General features: G+C 42.5%; 1 protein-coding gene and 1 long non-coding RNA gene across 3 annotated transcripts in view; one reads left to right on the plus strand and one right to left on the minus strand.

Moving 5' to 3' along the window:
- SUGCT (succinyl-CoA:glutarate-CoA transferase) overlaps positions 1–12,145 on the minus strand; it is a 3,526,579-nt gene that overhangs the window by 2,183,676 nt on the left and 1,330,758 nt on the right. The gene's annotated exons all lie outside the window — the stretch shown is intronic.
- LOC144829255 (uncharacterized) overlaps positions 1–12,145 on the plus strand; it is a 74,401-nt gene that overhangs the window by 36,621 nt on the left and 25,635 nt on the right. The window contains exon 2 of the long non-coding RNA XR_013610617.1: positions 1,138–1,218. This is a non-coding gene — a long non-coding RNA (uncharacterized LOC144829255). The remainder of the gene's footprint in view (positions 1–1,137; positions 1,219–12,145) is intronic.

Here is a 12,145-nt window from a genome sequence, read left to right on the forward strand (position 1 = left end):
ACAAAGTGCTGTGCTATCTTGATCTCCTCTGACTCCATGTGGTCTTTATGCACAAATGCACTGGAGTCAGACGAAGCAGTACAGACCAGGACTTCAGCCAGGCTTCAAGACCTCATCCATGTCTTCTCAGCAGCAGCTGCTGGCTGTGTCAGCTACCTCAACACAGGCCCCATGAGGAAACCTGTTTAGTGGGTAAAGGCAGCAGACATTGTTTTGCTCATGAGAAGCTAGCTGTCATTGCCAAGAGACACTAAAGTATAAGGTAACTAGTAGTGTTGTGGTGGGTATGTTATGGGAGGCATGTTAGCAATGAGGCCCAGTTATAGCTCAACACACTGAGCCACAGCTGTACAGAAGTTCCTGGGAGTTTTTCCAGCGTTTACAACAATGTGACAGCAAAGTAGAATGAAGGGGAATCTCAACATCTGCTGTGCAATGTCACTAAACCAACAAGAGAGCAGTCTTGAACCTGCAGGGTACTACTGTAAATCCTTGCAATAGCTACATTGAGTCAATGCACAGTGTTCTGAGCCACTTTGTAAACCTAATAATTAATGTACCCAATTTTACTCTCTTTGAATAAGGACAATATAACTTAGTGGCTTCAAAGATATTTGCAGTCCATGTCCACCATCATGGAAAGAGTTAGGGGTCTGATCTTTGTGTACAACTTTATTGCAATTGTGAGGTGGGAGCAGAGAAGGTACTTGAATCAAAGGGCCTCATTACACGTAACCTATTAACTTTGTGGGGGTTGTAAAACCAATTGCCTGCCCAGATTTTTGCTTTTGCATGTATATTTCAGCTACTGAAATCACCAAGTGAAGATCTGGGGAATTGAGGAATTGGCTATTACTTATTTCTAAGGGGACCATCATTTCATGCAGAAGTTCAGATGTGGTTTTGCACGACACCTTCCTGTGTAACTAGGGCCATGAACTGTGGTGCCTGTCTCTATCATAAGTAAAAGAAGATTGTGAGATGAACAAGAAAAGATCCTTCCAATAGTTTCTTTTGCATATGTGCTTTCTCATAAACAATAACTGCTGCACTCAGAAGCACACTTATCTGCTCTGATTTATCTTTAATGATTTCCTCACCACCTCAATTCAAATATACTCATTTATTTTTATTCAGGTGTTTCACCCACGTCTCAAAACTAGAAGATGGGGCCATTGACTTTTGTCTACTCTTAATCGCGTCGAGCCGGCAAACAAGGTTGGTGATTACCTGGGAGACTTCAAGCTGTTGCATAAGCTACGACTTTAGTGTAGCTTTACAAGGTGTGCTTTTCCATCCACTGGTGAGCTTGGTTCAATGCACCAGCAATACATCTGACAGACAGGTTATTGTAGCATTGCAAAACAATATTTAATGAGCAATTGGGATAGAGACATTTTTTTTAGGTTACTAACAATCCCATAAAGGGATCAGGGGCACCGTGGAAACAGCAACAAACCTTATTTCATTATCCACAGTATCACACACACACTGTACTAAGATGAATGAACACTTTTGAGTAAAAGTAATTAATACTACAGGAACACTCTGTTTCTCAGTACATCTAAAACAGCTCCACAGAATATTATAAAAACAGCAAGAAAGCACGTTATAATTAACAAGAATAAAAATAAAATTTCTAGCATGTTTTAAAAAGTCATCTAAAACCTAACATCCTAATACTAATTTCTTTGCGCTACACTAAGAGAGCATGGAAGGCAGAGCAACTTGCAGTCTAGAATTACTTGGGGAGAAAAGAAAAACTGCATACCTTGTTGTGCAATGTCCGGTATTTGTAAAGCGCAAACAATAACCCAAAGGTGTCGAGGCGCTGGGGGCAATTTGGAAGATTAAGCGAGCTATTGCCCAGAGTCACATGGTGCTGGGCTGATCTGCCACCGGCAGCGGGGATCGTACCGTGAGCCCCCGGTTTCCGGAGTCTTGGCTGCTTCACCATACATCTTCCTGTTGTTGACAGCAAAGGCTGTCTTTATCAGCAGCGACATAAATACAGTGTCCCTGCCAAAGGGCAAACACACCGTGCATTAGCAGTCTGTCGCTATTCCTCTGGGACTCAGCTTTATCAGCTTCAGGAAAGATGCAGCATCTGCGAAGTGTGCTGGCAGTAGGTGAGACCATCTCTGGCAGAATCTCGTGCAAAAATCTGGGTGAAGAACCTCTCCTGACAAGTAGTCAAGAAGTAGTCCTTATATACTAAATCTTATCAGAAATTAGAATTTCTGACATAAGTTTAGGAATGTCTTATATACATTATGTGCATCAAGGTGTGCATTGCAGAAGTTTCCTTATGAACATATAAGATAAAAGGATGCCAATTCATACTACATTACATTGGTTAGATGTCCATGACATGATGAAAAGTAGACATATGACTGAGACAAATACAGTAGTAAGCGTTGTATGTACGTCATCACTCAAATGGCTTGTCACTTTCACAGTTCTTAGGGACATAAGGCCAGCTAACGTCTACATCTAATGGCAGACATGACAATGGTTCTACCTAAATTGGAAAAGATGGTGAATGCAATTGTTTAAGGGTGAGAAGATGGTGACCTCCACTAGCCAAGATGGAGTCAGGCCAACATAATATAGAGCCTGATCTTAGGAGCTTTACGTCAAAGCAGCTTATCAAAAACAAAAACAAAAAAGTGAAAACATTTCGATCACTTCAAGTTAGAGATGGTCCATTCTAGGATAAAAAATAACCATAAATCCATTTTTAAGCACTGGAAAAACACCATATCAGCACATTTTGAAGTGCCAAAAGGATAAACACTTGATAACCACGGGTTTGCTGAATTGGGTAAAGCATTTGAAAATATCCATATTTTTCGAAAAAAATATTGAATACAGAAAAGTCTACACATTGTAAAAATAAAGTGGAAAGTGACTAAGCTTTCTTATAATCTCTGTACCTTGGGTGGCAGCAGGGTACATGTGAGCGAATGTATCTTACCTCCTGGGATAACTAACTGGATGAACATGCCAAATGAACCATCATTAAGACTTTTTAGAACAGCATGGTTTTTGATGGCATATCCAGATAATGACTAAGCAGGAGTGCGCAAACTATGAATTAATTCCTTCTGTATAGAATTGTATGACAAAACGTTTTGCTTGTTTGGCTCTTGTGCAAAAAAAGCTAATTGTGTTGTTTGTTACTCACACAGACTCAATGTTTTAAGAGCACTTCACCAGCAAAATTGGTGGTCAATTATTCACGTCCCTGTTGCGAACCAGCCAGGATAGCCTTAATACTATCAAAGCCAAGGTGATACATTCTGGATTGTGTTTATTTATTTATTTTTGTGTTTTATAGAGCGCGAACTTGACCCGTTAGGGTATCAGAGCGCTTTACAGAGTCATAGAGTTGTACAAGAGGCATGGAATCACAAGAGTATACCATACATTGGGAGGGGGTGCTGAGTACAAGAGGGATGGAGAGATACAAAGTATAGTTTACATTACAGTTGCTGAAGACAGGCCCCAGGTTTTTGGTGGGGTGAAAGGTCATCGGAAAGAGGCAATAGCCGTGAATTGATCAGGGTCTCTGTGGCGGTTGAAGGTAAGGGTTTAGACGAGGAATTTACCCATTAGGAAGGATTTGGCCTCCTTTTAATTTCAACAAAGGAGCTAAATGTAACTAATCGGTTTTACTTGATGAAAGGTTAGTGCCTTATTAAATCTTGAACTGTATCTGCCCCAGTGCAACGAGGGTGACCATTCATATAATGAGAATGTAAAGCTTTCTAGTCCTTTTTGACATTTTACAGTTTCATTAATTTATCAGATCTTTATGTAGTAACCGTCTCTTATTGCTATATGTTTTCTAATTAATTTATTTGACCCAGTAATTATTGTTAAAATAAATATACAATAGTTAAATGGTTTAAAATGATTAATTATGCAAATTATAAATGGAACCTAAGTAGGGCTCTGATAGATGCTTATGCTTCAATGTAAAGTTATCTATGGAAATTCGAAATAAAAAATTCAAAGTCTGATACCCACTTCAAAGTTAAGTACACAACAGTCTTTTGGGCGAGTTTTCCTCAACGAGTAGAAGTGGTAACAAAGTAGCAGCAGTTATGCATAGTAATAATTGCTACATGTTGTATTTTCCTTTTTAGGTTTCACCTGCTCAGCATGCAGGTGAAATCTCGTGCATTTAATACATCTTAAGAGGGGGCTCTTATCAGTTCTTAAAGCCTAATTACTGTGTTCATTCGCTTTTGTGAGGAATTTTTTTTTCTTGACTTCCCCTGGCTGCACATATTTATGATACTTCTATTAAAGCTGTTCACACTGTTTAAGCCCCATTCAAGGTCAAGATAAGATTTCTTCCCACTGAAAAGGCAGACAGCGTGAGAGAATGCTAAAATGTTTGCTTTTTATTACTAAGTTGTGTAAAGCAGATGCTTTAGCCTTAGAACGTGGTGTTTCCTATTCATGCCTATTCATGCCTCAGTACCTTTCTTTGCATTTTGTAGGCATTATAGGATTGTTTTTTTTCAACGTATTCCATTTGGATATTCAGATTAAATTCTAAATATTGTAATAAACATTGCACGTTAAAAATAAAGGTACAAGAGCTATGCTATATGTTACAACTAAACAGGCAGCCACAAGTTCAGTTACAGACAACAGGAGCATGATTTGATTGGTGCAGCAGGTGCAGTATCACCAGGCTCAATAGTTGTCAGAAGTCTGTTAAACACACAATACTGCAATATTCTACCACTGTACCGGTAGTCACAATTACAGTTACCTTGCAGTTAAAAGGGTCTTGATTTAAAGGGGTGCAGCAGGTGCAGTGACACAGGGGCCAAACGTTCTCATAACTCCCCTAAACATTAAATATTGCTATATTTTACTACTAAACAGGCAGTCACAAGAGCAGATATCTTTCAGGCGACAGGGTCATTATTTGAATGGTGCAGCAGGTGCTGTGGCATCAGGCCCAAAAGTTATCAGAGTTCCTCTAAACACCTAATATTGATATATTTTACAAATAAACAGGCAGTCACAAGTGCAGTTATCTAGCAAGCATTTGGGTCATGATGTCAATAGTGCAGCAGGTGCAGTGGCAACGGGACAAAAATCTCATGGCACCCCACTAAACACCGATTATTGCTATATTTTACAACTAAACAGACTGTCACAAGTGCAGTTATCTTTCAGGCACTAGGATCATGATTTGAATGGAGCAGCAGGTGCAGTGGCACCGGGCCAACAAGTTGTCAGAACTCCTCTAAACACCTAATATTGCTATATTTTACTACTAAACAAGCAGTCACAATTGCAGTTACCTTGCAGTTGTGCAGCAGGTGCAGTGGTACTCGGTTCAAAAGCTCCAGACACCCCACTAAACAACTAATATTGCATTATTTTACTATTAAACAGGCAGTCACAAGTGCAGTTACCTTGCGGACAACAGGGTCATGAATTAAATGGTGCAGTGGCACCAGGTCCAGAAGTTGTCATAACTCCTTTGAACACCTAATATTTCTAAATCTTAGTACTAAACAGGCAGTCACAAATGCAGTTACCTTGCAGGCACTAGGGTCATCATTTCAATGGTGCAGCAGGTGCAGTGACACCGAGACCCAAAGTTCTAGGAACTCCTCTAAACACCAAATATTGCAATAGTTTACTACCACAGAGGCAGTCACAAGTGCAATTACCAAACAGAAGAGGTCTTCAAACTACATGATGCTGAGCCCCCCCCATTAAAAATGTTTTAGGTGTAAGGACCCCCCCTGACGGAAATGTATAGAACTTAGTCCTTCTCATCTTTGCCAACTATCCGGCAGCAGCTGTCTCAGGTTAGCACGGTAGGTTGGGCAGGGCGTGGCAGGGGGGGAAGCTGACGGAATAGGAATTATTTATTTATTTAATAATACAGATTCTGTCGTCCGTCGACTTCCCGCCCGACTCACTGCACTTACCTGAACCAGATGCCGCTGCAACTATCAACAACCATAAATGCCCCCAATTCCCACAAGCGGTACAAAAGGGGGTGGTGATGGACGGAGCATCTGAATCAATCAAACACTCACACCCAGTCAAAAGATCTGGGTTTAATCCATCGCCGTTCTTTAGCCCACTCTGCCACCCCAGTTCCGACATGGCTATATGCAAATCAGTCTGACCCTGTGCCTCATGGGAACAGTCCAGCCCGAACTGCCAAGCCATGTCTTCCCTGGACCGAAAACAAGCTTCTGAGGACCGGTTTCTGGCATTGCAGCCGTCTTCAGCCCGGCTTGCTTGAATCCAGTGGCAAAGTGAGCAAGGGACTCACGTCTGAGCATACCCTGCCACACTTATGGCGGCCAAAAGCGGTACAAAAGGGGGTGGTGATGGACGGAGCATCTGAATAAATCAAACACTCACACCCAGTCAAAAGATCTGGGTTTAATCCATCGCCGTTCTTTAGCCCACTCTGCCACCCCAGTTCAGACATGGCTATATGCAAATCAGTCTGACCCTGTGCCTCATGGGAACAGTCCAGCCCGAACTGCCAAGCCATGTCTTCCCTGGACCGGAAACAAGCTTCTGAGGACCGGTTTCTGGCATTGCAGCCGTCTTCAGCCCGGCTTGCTTGAATCCAGTGGCAAAGTGAGCAAGGGACTCACGTCTGAGCATACCCTGCCACACTTATGGCGGCCAAAAGCGGTACAAAAGGGGGTGGTGATGGACGGAGCATCTGAATCAATCAAACACTCACACCCAGTCAAAAGATCTGGGTTTAATCCATCGCCGTTCTTTAGCCCACTCTGCCACCCCAGTTCAGACATGGCTATATGCAAATCAGTCTGACCCTGTGCCTCATGGGAACAGTCCAGCCCGAACTGCCAAGCCATGTCTTCCCTGGACCGGAAACAAGCTTCCGAGGACCGGTTTCTGGCATTGCAGCCGTCTTCAGCCCGGCTTGCTTGAATCCAGTGGCAAAGTGAGCAAGGGACTCATGTCTGAGCATACCCTGCCACACTTATGGCGGCCAAAAGCGGTACAAAAGGGGGTGGTGATGGACGGAGCATCTGAATCAATCAAACACTCACACCCAGTCAAAACATCTGGGTTTAATCCATCGCCGTTCTTTAGCCCACTCTGCCACCCCAGTTCAGACATGGCTATATGCAAATCAGTCTGACCCTGTGCCTCATGGGAACAGTCCAGCCCGAACTGCCAAGCCATGTCTTCCCTGGACCGGAAACAAGCTTCCGAGGACCGGTTTCTGGCATTGCAGCCGTCTTCAGCCCGGCTTGCTTGAATCCAGTGGCAAAGTGAGCAAGGGACTCACGTCTGAGCATACCCTGCCACACTTATGGCGGCCAAAAGCGGTACAAAAGGGGGTGGTGATGGACGGAGCATCTGAATCAATCAAACACTCACACCCAGTCAAAAGATCTGGGTTTAATCCATCGCCGTTCTTTAGCCCACTCTGCCACCCCAGTTCAGACATGGCTATATGCAAATCAGTTTGACCCTGTGCCTCATGGGAACAGTCCAGCCCGAACTGCCAAGCCATGTCTTCCCTGGACCGGAAACAAGCTTCCGAGGACCGGTTTCTGGCATTGCAGCCGTCTTCAGCCCGGCTTGCTTGAATCCAGTGGCAAAGTGAGCACGGGACTCGTGTCTGAGCATACCCTGCCACACTTATGGCGGCCAAAAGCGGTACAAAAGGGGGTGGTGATAGACGGAGCATCTGAATCAATCAAACACTCACACCCAGTCAAAAGATCTGGGTTTAATCCATCGCCGTTCTTTAGCCCACTCTGCCACCCCAGTTCAGACATGGCTATATGCAAATCAGTCTGACCTTGTGCCTCATGGGAACAGTCCAGCCCGAACTGCCAAGCCATGTCTTCCCTGGACCGGAAACAAGCTTCCGAGGACCGGTTTCTGGCATTGCAGCCGTCTTCAGCCCGGCTTGCTTGAATCCAGTGGCAAAGTGAGCAAGGGACTCACGTCTGAGCATACCCTGCCACACTTATGGCGGCCAAAAGCGGTACAAAAGGGGGTGGTGATGGACGGAGCATCTGAATCAATCAAACAATCACACCCAGTCAAAAGATATGGGTTTAATCCATCGCCGTTCTTTAGCCCACTCTGCCACCCCAGTTCAGACATGGCTATATGCAAATCAGTCTGACCCTGTGCCTCATGGGAACAGTCCAGCCCGAACTGCCAAGCCATGTCTTCCCTGGACCGGAAACAAGCTTCCGAGGACAGCAAATCATTTTTACATTGGGAAATTAATTAAACAATGTTTAGCAGACTAAAGGTCAGTGAACGTGGGGGTGTGGTAAAGGTGTGGCTAAAAACAAATTGCCTCATTTATGAGGCATTCGCATAGGGCAGCGCCACAAGTCTTTTTGCTGCGCTGCCCTATTCCAATGTGAAAAGGCAGGAATGCACCTTATTTATGAAATTTGGTGCATTCTTGTCCTTTGCCTCTGTGTTGGTGTACAAATTTCTGTCTAGCACTAACATAGGCAGGATTGTTTTTGTGGAGGAAGGGGCACCTTCTTGCACAAAAACAATCCTGAGAGGGGGTTTCCTCTTTCAATATGTGCTGCAGAATGCAGCACACATGCACACATGGAAAGAGGAAAAAACGAATAGAAATGAAAATTTTCTCCTCGTTACGCCTGCTGTGGGGAGGAATAAGGTTTTGGTGCGGCCCCAGGTTTACATGGTTTACAAATCTGGGGCAGCGTCAAAATCCATGGGTGCTGTGTGTGAACACCCACCACAAAGCCTATGGAACGCCAACTTGACATAGAGTAAGACAACACAGCGGCTTGCGCTGCTTTGTCTTACTCCATATCTATGAGGCCATGCAAAGCCACACAGGATGACTATTCCTCGTTTCATAGATATGATTGAGACACTTGTGCCGCTGAAGCTTCAAAAAATGTTTTGCTCCGGCGTTGCAAGCCTCCCATGAATCAACCCCAAAATATTTTGTTAGTTTTTTCAGTCTTTCACCATCAGTTAGCTACATATAAAATAATGGGTAGCTTAAAGGAAAAATACATTTAATAAGTTGTTGCCCAGTGGGAAATGCACTACACAGTACATTATGAAACCTCTTTTATTTAATGCACTACAGATCTCTGTGTGTAACCAGAGAGCCACAGAATACAATTTGGTTGGTGCAGTGGAGAATAGTGACTTTTGTATTTTTAGAGCTATGAGGTCACGGCCTGTGACAGAAAGCACTGTGAATGTGTAACTCATTATTTTATACTTGCATTATACAAGGTATAAGATAGACTGCTACAAACTGTGCAAATAGTTTTAGGATAAAACGGAGCTTCAAAAAGTGTATAGTTGAGTAATATCAGACCATAACTAACTGTCCCTCAACTCCTCCTCAGGGGTACCAAGCGTTGTGTAAATACCGTTATGATGAAAAGCACACACTTCACATCCCAGTTGTTAACCACCATGCAAAAAAAAGACACCTTTGCCATCACAATGCTTGGAGTGATTCGAGCAGTTAAAGCCATAACTCCTCCCAAGCATCCTCTGCATTTGCAGAATTACTGCTTTTCATTCAGGCAAGCAGGCACACTGGAAAGAAGGCTTGTTTGAAGGATTGTTGTACCTGTCTGCTGGGCCTCTTTGTTTTACAGGACATGAGACTCACTTTACTTCAGCTGAAGTATTTTAACAATCACAGTTGTCTTTGTCTTTACAGTCACTGGAGGCATGATTTAAATGCTGCAGCAGGTGCAGTGGCACCAAGCCCAAAAGAACTCCTCTAAACACATAATATTGCTATTACATCAATGAATTCTATCATTTTCCTCTTTCATTTCATTTTTTAAAATGTTGCTACTACTTGCCCGCACTATACCAATAGTAGCAAAACATTATATTGCCTTTTTGTATATAAACAAGTCATAACACTTTAACAGACTTTCTGTAACTGATATTGTACACCTACTCAGCAAGCTACAACTCACAACAAAAAACAGCTTATCATTAATCACATACCCAAAACCTAATGCATTTACCAATGCTTGTTATTCGTATTCTGCATAGAATAAATATTATATGCACATCCCTATTGAGATTCCTTTTGTTTGAGAGACTGGCTATTTAGAAAAGCAAGCAAAGTTTGTGAATCTAAATGCCCATCCTTAAGTCAGTAGATCTACACTGTCATAGTTTATTAGGAGAACCAGTCCTTTCATTTTTTTTTTTTTTTTTTTTTATTGAGCATGTTCAAAGTATACATAATTAAGCGTATGTTACAGTATAAGTGTTGTAAAACAAAGAAAAATGTTCATGATATGAGTACGCATGTAGGTTGAAGATACAAATTGACTACAAATGCTAGTACGAATTAAAATTCAATTTTGGAATTGTGGCAGGTATGATAATAACCGGAGAAAAAAAAACAACAAAAAAAAAACAGTCCTTTCAAGTGTTGTCAAAGATGTTAGAAAGGTCTGCTTACCACTCTGACCCCTCCCACTTGACAGACAATGGAAATAAGGTATTAATGCCAGACTGGAGGTGAACATAGTTCTTTTCAGTATATAATTGTCATGTCAAAGGTATCCCTGATTCAGAAAAAAACTGTGTGCCTCTTTGGGGCATGTCAGCAGATCAAATTCCGATTTTTTGTACATTAATTAAAAGCACAGCAATATTACAAAAAACACCTCAACCACAGAAAGGTACAAATAAAATGTAATAGCCATCGACCTGGTGTCAGTAGACCACTTCAATAACCGTGGGTTCAGAGTAGAGGAAACACCCAAGCCACAAATGCACTCCCTAGGCAGAGACTATTGCTGATATGTGGGACTCATTCAACATTTTTACCAGCAAGGTCTCTAAGGAAGTCAAATACATCTGTCTTCCACTCAAGACTAGATAATCGCCATGGGCTGTGTGAAAACGTAGATTTGGAGCCATGAGAGTCACACAGCTTTCACCAGCTACCAGCCATTCTCATGGGCCATCTGACCACAAAAGCCTGCCTTTCCATCCCCAAACAGCATAAGCTACAAGAACAACCCGTAGAACCTAGGTGGTCATGGGTACTTATATACGCAACAACAATGTTGCCATATACAGCTGTAAAGACATTTCCAGAAATCATTTTTGTGTAGAGTACAATAAATTAAATTACATGGAGATCACAAACATTACCATATTCAACAAGTATTTTATATACAGCCTGTTGCTGTAATTTTTTTACCACTTTTTCCGGCTGTTACCTTGGTCACAATTTTTATATTGTTCTTTGCATTCATGATCTTTCTTAAATATGCTTTTTCATCATTTAATGTTTCCTGTAACATACTGAGTATATCACACTGAATCATTCTGGTTATAATTGTAAATTAGATCTTGATGAAAATTACTGTTGCATATACATCACAAACATCAGAAAGTGACACAGAAATTACAAGTAGAAAGGCCTGCTCAAGAATGGTGTCTCAAGATTCATGCTCTTATCAACCGGGTACCCTTGGCCCAAAATGGTATAGCCTCCTTGGTCAGGCTTCAATCAAATACCTTCCAATCTCCCTGGGACTGCACAGCACTAGAGCGGCCTTCTCCGCAGCTACCCATCCATCAAATGAAAGACTAACAATTTGGCAACTTACCCAGTGGTCCAACCCAAGTGAATGAGTCAGGCAATGCTAGCTTGGGCACAGTGTGGCAGTTCAGGTCCCATATAACAGAAGGTTCCCCTTCTCCACTCAGCACATTTTCACAGCAGCTCAAAATTACTTTTCTGTGTCAGTGGTGAAAGGTTAAAGGTACAATATCCTGCTGAGGCTGTACCTTGGCTCACCTCTCCCTATCTTTGTTGCAGAGGAACCAGGACCACAGCAGAGCAGACCTTGTGATTGTCGATTCCACCAAAACCCTACTAGAAGGAGGGGTCACAGACTTTTGCTTTAATGATTAGTCTAGAACTAGTGTTAGAAATGGGTGTCTCAAGTTGGCAGAGGTAAGTACCTTACCAAATAGGGACCCTTGCTTCTAGTCAGGGTAAGGGGATACACACTGTAGATACCCCTGCTCACCCCCTTGGTAGCTTGGCGCGAGCAGACAGGCTTATCCCAAAGGCAATGTGTAAAGTATTTGT

This window comes from Lissotriton helveticus, chromosome 4_1 (assembly GCF_964261635.1).
Source record: "Lissotriton helveticus chromosome 4_1, aLisHel1.1, whole genome shotgun sequence".
NCBI lineage: Eukaryota > Metazoa > Chordata > Amphibia > Caudata > Salamandridae > Lissotriton > Lissotriton helveticus.